Genomic DNA, 12,490 nt, shown 5'->3' with positions numbered 1-12,490 from the left:
ACGAGACACGTAGTGGTATAAATTATTTCTATCCGTCCATCACGAGAGATTTGCTAAATGAATGACACCAGCCGTAAACTCATAATAGTTCATATAAAGTCGATTCACCCACGTGCATACGGTACCCATACGTAACTTTTTACTGAACCTTAGCGTGTAAAGAATAAGGTTTAAAATTGCTTGAAAAAAGTAGGTTGAAGAGAAAAAAATGTTGGTATAGTGAGAGAGACATGTAGTTTATTACACTTTATGCCGTTCGACATAAAACTAGACACCCAAGTAGTGGATTAGAGAACAAGAAATCCCTGCCATTGCGCAACTTTGACGTTGTAAAGCCGTTTAGAAGGCGGAGGTCAATATTTAAGCGTCCACTTGAGTAGCTTTTACGATTTGTTGTTATTGTTACAGTTTTACATTTCAATGGAGATTTAAGGGGTTATCATTTTAATTCATAGACGTAGCGTTTGTTCGATTGAGTAGGAAATATATGGCGTCTCATGCTTTAGTATTGTGTCTATCTTCCTACGTAAGTAGGTAGGCATATTGGTTATTATGCTCACTATATTCAGATATTAGATATGGATTACTTTACGCCCTGTTTATAATTTACAAATTTTATACATACTAAGCTTATTTTTAAGTTGTGAGATTTACCAACGTTTAAATCCGAGAAAGTATATTATACCGTTTATTTTTTTATATAATGTTAATATTGCCTTCTAAATCTATATGTGCCTATCGACAGGTTCATTTACCTATATAAGGGTACAGATACATATCAGACCAAACAACAACAAATATCACAAAACATCGATCCATTGCGATACCGTTCGATTTAAAACGATTTTATGGTATGTTTTATTTAATCAAGAGAAGTAATAAACTTCACTCAGGTAATTACAATCGAGTAGTGAGTGTAAATTTGTGGTGGCACGATGTTATTTGAAGAAAAGAATCGCCATTTAAACTAGTGAAACGGTGGGCTCTAATCAATATCCAATCAGTGTTGGGTAGTAAAGTTAACTAAGCGGGAAATTAAGTGCGTCCGCGCGGGAATTGTCTAACTATAGGTACCGTGCTGCCTACTTATGTAGCTCAGTCTACGTCATCATTGTGTTATGTAATGTTATTTGTTCCTTGCAAAAGATATAAGTAGGTAAGTATGAAGAGGTCCTTTAATATAGTAGTGATAGTAGTAGGTATATACCTGATCAAAACCTACTCAATACTTTATTGCACTCCATAAGTTTCATAAAGGTGTTAGGTACATAGGTTATAGAAGGCGACATAGGCAAGAGAAGAGGAATCCTGTTTATACCTATAACATAAGATATAGGTATGTATAGATGTAGGTATGTATAGATACTTCACTTATAAACTGATGGTTTATTTTTAATCCGTTGTATGTCGGAGCGCAGATAAACGAGAGACGCAATTGATTGTCTATTGTTTTATAATAACCGACATACAAAAGGTTAAAATGATAGGTCTACATATTCTATATTATAATTATAGGTATAATTGTTTTGAATTTACTAAGATTGAGATTGTGAAACTTTTCTGCGAGAAAGATGCTTCACAGAATGCGCCCTTTTGGAACGAAAATATGGAAATCGTAAATTGTGTAAATACGAATCGTGAGTAGAAACTGTACATTTATACTGATTATCGTGAATTTGTCTCATCTTTAATGTCTATGTAGGAATGGCGATCAGTTTATGTGGGCAGTAAAATCATTGTGAAAATGTAAATGTCACCTTAGAGATTGGTGCCGATATGGATATTAGTTAGACAGTTCTACCTAACAATCTAAGCAGGCTAAATTTGCAAAAGATTTTTTGATAGATACCTATAGTTTCTACTAGACAGTAGGTAGGTACCTATTAGCCTATTATCCAATTACCCAATGATGGTTTTAGACAACACTTAATACTTTCTGAAAAAAATAAAAAACAAATTAAAATATTAAAAAGCGTCGTAGCCGCGTAGCATCGTAGCCCAGTTCGTAGCCCTTACAAAAGACCCTAATATTATTTCTATTACTTTTCTATTTTTTCTCTGCATTAGGTATTTATCTGGTAATACCAAATCGCAATGAAGGTACGTAAGTACCTAAGTACTTACCTATCGTAGGTACCCTTGTATCGAAGCACCGAAGCAAAGCATGGGACCAAAGCTATAATTCTCAACATTATGAACTTTTGAGTCAATAAATCGAGCGAACGACTCTAAAGGTTTGTTGTTCCTCATAAACGGTTACAAATGGATAATAAAATTGTAGTTGACGGTAACTGGAGTCGTGACGTCACTGCACACAAATTATAGGCTGGATAGGTTAATGGTCTGTTTATCATTAATGTTAGGTTGTTACGGGGCGTTGAGTGCTAGCCTTCTATTGTTTTCTTGTGAAGTTTGGCCATATTTATTTTTGGATGGTTTTTCTACCTTGAAAATTTATTTGGACTAGAAAATACCTACTAAAGTTTTGTACGTAGGTAGGTCTGCCAATAGGTACCTAGTTAATTATAACTAAGAAATGGTACCTACCTACCTACCAACATAGTTTTTGTGATAGGGAATATACTAAAGCCAAGAAAATGTTCCTAGTTTTTTTTCTAGTTTGTTTAAAACAGGTTATTAGCAAGCCGGGATAGGCACTTATCTATCAAGAAATACTTATACCTAAGTAGTATTTTTCCTAGGTATTAAGTTAGTCAAATGGGTGTTTACCTCATACATTCCACACATCTTTACAAAATAAATAGTAAGTAGGTATAAAGTTTCCATACCTATGCTGTTCCAATTACGCCACAACAACTTAGGCACTCCACCCCTTACCTATTCGGTAATCATTTGACCAATATTCACAAACTCACTCTACAAGATGGCAATCGCCAGAAATGGCGGGATCCTCAAAGTTACCCGACTAACTTAAATTGTCATTATTCTTATACAAATCTTCTCCATATTGAGGCATACCTGATTTGGCAGCGTTATCTTTTAAGCTCCACCCCGTATGGAAATGTGACAGTAGCAAAGATGGCAGATACTTACAAAGGCGGGAGCGTTTCGGTTTCGTCCGATCCTCGTGGGCGGGGCTTACAATAGCCCAGCCCTTTGCAAATGGCGCCGAATTCAACCAATGCCGTTTGGTAGTGGCTCTTCCATTTTAATTTTTTTGTCAGTTGCGCGGCATCTGGTAGGGAGCCAAACCTGTTGGTGACCTTTTAGCTGGCTAAAATATTTTCAACTTGAATAATGTAACATGGTTACTTTTGATTTGAGAATGCAGCATACATCTACGGTACCTATACCTACTTACCAAATTATTTACAAATGAATGAATATAAACCCCCTCTTTCCTCTCACGTACCCATTAAAATATAATTAAAAAGTTGGGTTTACCTACAACAAAAAAAAAAACAAGATTTTTTTTCCTTGAAGATTTTAATTTTCTTTAATTTCTATTTGCATTTATTTTAAAGCTAAAATAATACACTTAACAATATTTTAACCAGCTCATTATGAAGAGGCAATTTGCTTCTGCAGTGGGGCCGTAGAAAAGATTGATATTCTTGAAAGTGACATCTGTATCTTACACGTTTGACATAATTACTCTGGGAGCTTCCAAAGTCCGCAAAAGCTCTTGACAAACTTGCTACCAGTAGGTACTTAACCGGTTACGTAATACAATAGGGCACAGACAGATGTCGCTAGTAGCATCGCTCAAACTAAGTAACCTCTTAATTCTTACCGCGTCCAATAGATGGCGCTTTTATACTTTCACTTGAAAATGATGTGGGAAAGATTTTACTGGATTAAGTTTTAAATAAAACTACTTTTACGGATTTTATCGCGGTTATATTATATTATTTATGGATTTCAGATTGACTTGTCGTCTTGATATATGTTAATTACATTTTGATTTATTATTGACAATTTAGCCAACTTATTATTGAAATTTGGATGCCTTTGATTTCATAGCTTGAATAATCGGTGGGACAAACTTTGTAAAATATGTAGGTTCGATAGGGAACGGCTTTTGTGCTTGTCACTTAAATTCTGGTCATATTGTGGTAGGATTGTGGTTTGACAGCCGATGAAGTCTCTAGCCTGTGACTCCAGCTTAATGGTTTAGGCGGTGTGGCAGTTCTGCTTGCTGAGCTTCAACATGTTGGCAAGTACTGCACGACAACAAGCTCCGAGTACCGCGCCCTCGTCGCAGAACCCGCGTGAAACCAGCCACAGTTGAGCGTCTACCTGCTGTTCTTCAATACATAAGAGGAGTCACAGACAAGATTGGCTACATCTTGAAGCGAGCTTCAATCAAAACCTACTTCAAGCCGCTGAAGAAGATTAGTCAATTCTACCACCTGTCAAGTGTCACATACCTCTACAAGATGCGGGTGTATACAAGCTTGAATGTGATTGTGGTCTCTTACATAGGCCAAACTAAAGAAGCATAGGGACCCGCGTAAAGAACACATCGCCGATGTCAAACACCGCCGTTCCAGACAGTCAGCAGTTTGTGAACACACACTAGACAAGGCCCAGCATTACATCAGATTTGATAAACCACAAGTCCTTGCAAAAGAAAACCGATTCCTACCTAGGATGATTCGCGAGGCTATTGAAATTAAAAAACATCCAAATTTCAATAGAGAAGATGGCTGGGTCATACCACCTGCTTGGAATCCCATCATAGAAACTATTAAATCAAAATCCAAGCCTACAACTGCTCGACCTAAGGATACAGTTAGCTCGTTTTGCGTGAATCGGATTGTCAATAATAATTAACAAAATGTAGGGTAGCTGTTTGTAACTAATATATCAAGACGACCAACACCTTAGTCTGCCCGTGACCATGGATGCTGTAAAGGATCCGAAACGTCGGGATTAAATAATATAATATAACCGCGATAAAATCCGTAAAAGTAGTTTTATTTAAATGTCTAATATTCGCGTAAGTGTCAGAAATCAATATGGATTAAGTTTTAATTTAGTTTTATTTGATAACTAATTTTTTTGAGATTATTACTTGCTGAATTAATTACATAAAAGTTAAAATGGACCAGACATAATTTTTTATTCTTTAGGTAATTGAAATTAATTGAAAAGTTGTGCCGAAGTGTCCCCAGTGCCGTCTAAAGAAACCCCTTTTGATGACGCATTTATACTAATATTATAAAGAGGAAAACTTTGTTTGTTTGTTTGGTTGTAATGAATAGGCTCAAAAACTACTAGACAGTTTTTAAAAATTCTTTCGCCATTCGAAAGCTACATACATTATCCACGAGTAACATAGGCTATATTTTATCCCGGTACGGGCAATAGTTACCGCGGGACGCGGGTGAAACCGCGGGAAAACGGCTAGTCTACCCATAAAAGCACAGCGCTGTCTTTAGTATGAACATAATGTTTTTGTTTATTTTTTTGAATCCTTAAAGATCCGAAACTACTAAACCGATTTGAATGATTCTTTCACCTCTTTGAGAAGCTAAAGTTACACTGTCCTGGCGTAGCAATTCATGAAATGGAATATTATATAAGTTTGAGAAGTAGGTAAGTAAAAAGTTTGAGGTGTGAGTGTAGCTTTGGTGAAGTTAAGAAGGCTATATTTTACCAAAGATTCATAGATAGACTATTAGGTACTACTAGTGAAAATTGAAAAACTCGTAGCCATAGGCTGCTTATTATAGGTTCTTCAGGAAATCAATAGGAGGACTATTTTCAGCAAGGTCAATTTGCGGCTGAGAATTTAATTTTGATGTAGGTACCTAGGTAGGCGTATGCTGCATGTACCTAGGTAAATATCTGAATAAAATATGAGAGTAATATCTATCTATTAATAAGATTCGACTAGGCATGCCTAGCTTGGAGAGTAAATACCTACCTAGGTAATTATGACTGTCATAAAAGGATTCTGTAAGCATTTTGTTTTCAATTTTACTTTGGATCTTGGACTAGCTATAGGTACCTACCTACCTACCATTTCAATACCTAATTATGTTCAACCTGTTATAGGACTAGGTATTATGTAAGAATCCCATTAATATGTAAATCCTATGCAATTAACTAGCCTCTGTGTTTCTATTTCTAATTGCTTCTAGGCGACCTTTCCTAATTACCTCAATCTAGTATAGGTATGTATCTGGCCTTTATGTAGGTACCTATATCATATAATTTATAGGTAATTTTATTCAGAAAGGAACTCCAACAAAGGATACACATTACATGCATATTTATACAAAGTTCTTTGCAGATTTGTGCTCCTTCAGTTATAGGAGAACACATCATGCCTACATCATCATTTTAAATATAAGTTGTTTAGAATTATATGTATAAGTTATATAATAATTTCATAGGTTTTATAATAGGTGCAAATTAGCATTCTGTATGTTACCTACCTACCTACTTATTGGTGAAGTACTTACCTAAGTGTAGACAAAACGCTATAAACCGCCGTTTGAAATAAGGGCTGATTTAGGCAAACTGAGTAGGTACGTGAGTAAGTAAATTATCAAGTAGGTACCTACTTACCTATTGTGATAGTATCAAGGTATCTGGAAATAACTACTTTAATAAATACTGGTGAAGGTGACACTTCACCTCATCTTCCTACTGTTCCTATCGCAATTTTAGCTGGGGTATGCACAACATTGCTTTACAACCATACCGACTCTTATACGTATCTACCGTTAGGTAGCTCACTTTAAATATTATTTTTAACCATACCTACCTATTGAATCCAAGTTAAAGTCCAAGTTAAAGTCCTATGTTCAAGATAAAATATTTACTTCATAGAATTACTAAAATGGTAACTTTTGAAATGATACATATTTCAGATGAGGTAGATAGGTACGGACAAAGCAAATAGACATAGATCTACTTATTTGGATTCCCACCTACCTACCTACTAAAACAAACAAAAGATACTGACATCTAAAATTCGACTTTATTATACGAGCACCTTATTACCATGCAATAAGGAATATTTTTGTCTGCAGATGGTTTTGCAGAGTGTTATGATGGGGTGAGTTGGGGAGGCATCCCCCATATTGATCGGCAGCCATTTTTGTTCGCGCATGCGCTTTGCAAGCTTTGCTTTTATCGTGATTGGAACACAGATGGCGTTGAGAAAATGCATACCTACCTGATTATACCTACACCTACTTGAGTATCTTAGGTATACGTGAAGACATTTCAGAAGAGTACCTATACTATCTGAAACCGGTATTCTTCGGGTTTAAATGATTTTAAATGCCATGTAGTCGTTCGTAAGATATTTGTCTAAGTATGTTTAAACTTTAATTGGATAGTGTCGGTCAATACAAGAATATCAAGATACTTCCAATTATATTTATTTAACATGCTGAATCACTTGTGATAGCTACAATCTCCCAAACACAAGTAACCTAGATTGAAAATCTGCTGAAAAAGTAGACCAATATATTTTTAGAATGCCTAAATGAAAATAAACTAGGTGTCTATATAAAATTATAATCTCAATGTTTGTTTTTTTGAGAAATTCCTGTGGTAGCCACGTGGAATTAATGAATATGCGTAGTCATGCGCCGGCCGTCGGTAAAATGCCGTCGGCAAAATTACAGCCACACCTACTTATCTATGATTTTCCAAGCATTAAATATACTTACCTAAGTAAAAAAAAACTGTGGGCCAATTTAGTTTTAAGTATGTAGTAGGTGTAGTACTACAATGTTTTCATATAGGTACTTAAAACGTTTTAATTAATGTCCTGAAAATGACTTAGCACATAGAATAATTTTGTCTTGTTTCAGTATTCGATTTGATTCGATTTCGATTTCGATATTTCGATCTTAATTTGTTACTATATTTTTTTATATTAACTAAAACCTGTAGGAAGGGATGGAGCAAAGGATGCCCATTTTTAATTAGAGTGCTTCAAACACAAATAATTACAGTAGTAGTATAATTACAGCATTCTTAAAAGTAATGAAAATTAAAAAAAATACTAATTTCTTCAACAGTGTAACTTCAAGTATCGAACCGATATTCACGAAGGATCCTACGCAATGCCGGTCACAGTCCTCTAAAACGTATCCTTATATCACGAGGGTCGGTTTTATGTGCGTTATGAATAACGCGGGACCCTCCAGGCTGTCCTCTGGCTTTGTTATGTTACGCATACCATTATCTTGTATGAATATAGGCTTGGAAGTCACACAATGTCACGGCATGAATTTTGACTTCATTCGTGTGCTTGAACGAGACTGATTCGAACAGTTTGTTTAAAAAAGCAACGACTGTATAAAAGATTAAGTACCTACCCTTGAATATGTGCATTGGAAAACACTACCTAATTTTATTTCAGACGAACCAATCATGACAATAATTAAACGCTAGAATAATGAACTGTTACAGCCTTTTTTTATCGTCCCACTGCTGGGCACAGGCCTCCTCTCACATGGAGAAGGTTTGAGCATTAATCACCACGCTTTCTCAATGCGGGTTGGTGATTTCAAACTATATAGTCCAATAATGAAAACAATATATAATGAAAACGTATTAATTCATATCTTAACGCAAATATTTTGCGCTGCAGATAGCCTCCCCAAAAAAGACAATCAAGCCGTCCAAATCCTTGATTCAGCCAAAGTTGTTATTCTTAAACATGAATACCAGGCTTGTTAGACAGGGGTCGTAACGTCTGTCTGCGCCATCAACAAACAAAATGGAAATAAGATGATCTGTAGGAGTTCGTCGCCCCTGCTGTAAAAATATCCGTCGGTCAGAGCAGACGCCCGCCTCAGATACCGTGGACGAAACCAACAATATCTATTTTAGTTACAAAAACTCTGCAGTGTTGTTGTAGCTTAAATGTTAGACATTTTTCATGACAAGATTGTGTAGTTTTTTTGTGTTAGTCACATTCCGTTGGATATTGCTTGTTGGTACTAGTTGTTTTAAAGAATTTTTAGGATGCCATTTGCTGTTTCATTAAACAGATTATAGTATTTTAGTATCTAGTTTTCTGTAAACCTTTTAGGGTTTTTGAGTGGTGAAACTCGAATACTTTTGGGTTGGTAGATAGGCTACGGTATTTTCTTACCATAGATTTGATGATTTTATAACGATTTATACAATAAAAAAAAAACAAGTTAGGTATGAAAATTTTATCTCTTATGGAATATGTAATACATGTTGCTAAAACCTCACTCCGCAAAATTCTATACATAACCAGCTTAATACCTAAGAGAATTCAAAAGGCAAGATCCCAGCCCGCGTCACGTGCTTCTCGTAATAAAAGCCAGTCGAGCCACCGAGAAACGCTATCTCAGGGAAGTGACTTTCTTTTATACTTTCTTTTTACATTTATATACTTTTCTTTTACGCCTCCGTCGGGGACGCGACGTGAGGGAGATCTTTTCAAAGAAAATACAAATGTTTTACGTGGAATACCGAGCAGAATTTTTGTCAGGAATTTCAGGACGTAAAATGTAATTTATTGTGAACCAAGTTATTTTTTGTCTGTGAAAATGCTTTCGTTGTTGTTATATTTCATTTTGTTTGATATACCTACCTACAATCTACATTAGATATTGTCATCTATGTAGATATAAGAGATTGTAAGTATTAACACTGTTTGCAAAAGTAATTTGTTTTGGACTAGGAGCAAATAGCAGTCCTATAACTTTTCTTTTTGAATTTCGTAGATCAATTCAGTTTTATATATTCACGAAATATCACTGAATTAATTACTCATTCAGGCTTTACCATTAAGAATTCTGTTGTTTATAATGCTTAATTTGAGTAGCACCAGATTTATTACATCACTGGCTAGTTATATAACGCTTAATTATTGGGTATATACAGGGATTGCAATACATATTGGATGGTTATGTAACCCTAACGTATCACGGCGGTAGGTCTGTCGGTAGGCGATAATTAAATCTTCCGTCACGTGACATTTATGCTGATGCCAGGTACCCTCCTTAATGAGCAAGGCGGGCGCTTTGACCGATCCACAGACCCCTTTAATTAACATTTCCAAGATACCGTCCAATAATAACGGACTGAAATATGGGAGGCTGTATTTATGTAGTTTGGCTCATGTCAGCTATCTTAATTTACTCAAGCCGCTTATTCAAAGTAGGTGGTAACGTAAGATGTGTTTTAGGGTTTCGTATCCAACTTCCAAATGGTAAAACAGGACCCTATTACTCAGACTTTGCTGTCTTTCTGTAACCAGAATGTGTCTTATGAACTGTGATAGTTAAACAGAGATAATATATTTCTGTTGCCCCTATAATAAGTACTTATAACAAAGAATACTGAAAATACTAAAAAGTGTATTGGTTACATATCATAGCTGTCTTTCTAAGTTAAATTATGTAAGTAGTATGATTCAAATGAAAAAGAAATGATGTTCTAGATTTTATAAAACGCGTGTATAAAAAAACCTAGTAAATTGTACAATTGCAGAGTGATGAAACCACTGATGTTATCCAAGCATCTCATACTTTAGATATATTTGTCATTAACAATGTCGGTTTTGTCGGTTTTTTGGTCGCTGGGTTTGTTTCTGTCGCTGTCGTCGTTGTTGTTGTCGGTTCTGTTGACATTGTGGCTGATGTTCGAGATGTTGGGTGTGTTATAGTGTTTTTTACTGTCGCTGTCGTTTTTACTGTCGTTGTCACTGTCGTTTTTGTTGTTTTTGCTGCTGTTAGCGTTGTTGTTGTTGCTACTACCGGTGTTGTTGGTATTAGCGGTCATTTCATCCCGATAGAAACTGTTGACTACCACCAGGAAATAAACAAGAACTGAAATAGAAAAAACATGTAAAGTTAAACTTTTAAAATATTAACAACAGATTTTAAAATTAAACTTAAATAAACTTTTTTTAAAGCAATTGTTCAGCATCTGCCCAAGGAACTGCGAGAACCCAATTAACTATGTAATGAAACGAAAAATATGTAATTTCTTCTTTTAAAATATTAAATGAATGAATGAACTGTAGTAGGTAGGTACCTACTTTTGAAAAGTTGACGAAAGCAACAATATTCCTAATCTACTTACATAGGGCTCCAGCAAAATTTGCTCCCCCGAAAAGGTATGGCCTTGTGCATTCCTTTGTGACTACAAATAACATTAAGCAGCTTGTGACCATATTAAATAGGATCAACATTACTGTAGTATACATGAAAATTAAATATGTGGTAGGTTTTGTCTGAAAGTACATAAGAATCGAATTACAAAGGGTTAGAAATGTTATTGAAGTTTCTGTTGCTAACGTTTCAGTAGAGTGACTGTTCAAATTGATTCGGTCGTCTCTTTTGTAAAAACTTACAAACAAACATTTTTGTCTGTTGATAATACTACTAGGTACCTATAGATTTAAAACAGTACTTACTGAGTACATACAAATATTTTTAAAGATCAAGAAACATAACTTCTTCTTCGTCCTTCTGCTCTTTTCCCAATTTTATTTGGGGTCGGCGCAATATGTCATCCTCTTCTATTTTTCCCTATCACTCGTCATACTGACACTCACTCTCTTCCTATTCATGTCATCTTTCAAGCTTCTCAGTCATCAAGAAACATAACTGTGATTAGGTATTTAGTTTTTACAAACCTGAGCAATTCCGTATAGAAAAAGGAGCGTTGATATTAACGTTATCAAACACATTGCGCCTGCAGTCCAGCCTAAAATTTCTAGTACGGGGCCTATGAAGAAACATTTCGTAAATTCCCTATTTGCTGCACCGCCTGTGAATGTCTCAACCTGTAAGAAAGTATTTTTCTTTATACATTCTAACTTGATTTACAATAATTAGAAAGATAAAGTCTCCTCGTTCCTGAGCCTGATCTCTCCGGTCATGTCGAATTGCTGTCCCATCGGGCTACACTGGTGACTAAACGGGAAATAGAGGATAAACCTGTGTCTACATATGTAGGTATGGTTGCAAAGAGACTTTCTATGTATAAAGTGTGTGATTTTCTATGCAAAATCAGGGATCGCTTTGTCCTTGATTTTACATAGAAAATCCGATTTTTTTGAATATGAGACAAGAACCTATTGGAAAGCTATAGGTAAATAACACATACCTACCCAAGGTTACCAGATTTCAAAATAACTTTTTGAAGATTAGAGCGTAATACGTATTCAAGCACAGTGGACAAAAAATTGTACTTACGATGAAAAGTAAATAAATTACTCCTATAGCAACACAACCAATTTTTAAATTAACACAAAAACAACACGTTTTCACTTGAGGTAGGGGACCAAAGATATATAATTTCTTTACGTCTGCGAGATTAGTAAACGACATTTATGTAACGCTTATTATTTATTATGGATGACGGATAAAATTATGATGGGAGAATAGAGAATATAGAAATGTGTATCATAGACAAACTGATACTTACAAATAAGTAATTTTATATATAAACCTTTTTTGTTAGAAGAGAAAGCCTTGTGACTGAGGAGAGTTGTGATGTAACATATTTG

At 35.3% G+C, this 12,490-nt stretch overlaps 1 protein-coding gene and 1 non-coding gene across 2 annotated transcripts in view; one reads left to right on the top strand and one right to left on the bottom strand.

Annotated features, from left to right (window-relative positions):
- The window catches only part of LOC110380081 (homeobox protein abdominal-B), a 92,704-nt gene that overhangs the window by 7,128 nt on the left and 73,086 nt on the right, over positions 1–12,490 (top strand). The window lies entirely within an intron of this gene.
- On the bottom strand, positions 10,420–12,346 carry LOC110380407 (uncharacterized). Its single transcript, XR_010277150.1, has 4 exons — positions 12,177–12,346; positions 11,615–11,764; positions 11,059–11,209; positions 10,420–10,802 (listed from the first exon to the last, which is right to left on the bottom strand). It is a non-coding gene; the product is annotated as an uncharacterized LOC110380407 (transcript).

Source organism: Helicoverpa armigera, chromosome 14, assembly GCF_030705265.1.
Source record: "Helicoverpa armigera isolate CAAS_96S chromosome 14, ASM3070526v1, whole genome shotgun sequence".
NCBI classification, from domain to species: Eukaryota; Metazoa; Arthropoda; class Insecta; order Lepidoptera; family Noctuidae; genus Helicoverpa; species Helicoverpa armigera.
Note: the sequence above shows the minus strand (reverse complement) of the source record. Positions and strands in the feature narration are given on the sequence as shown.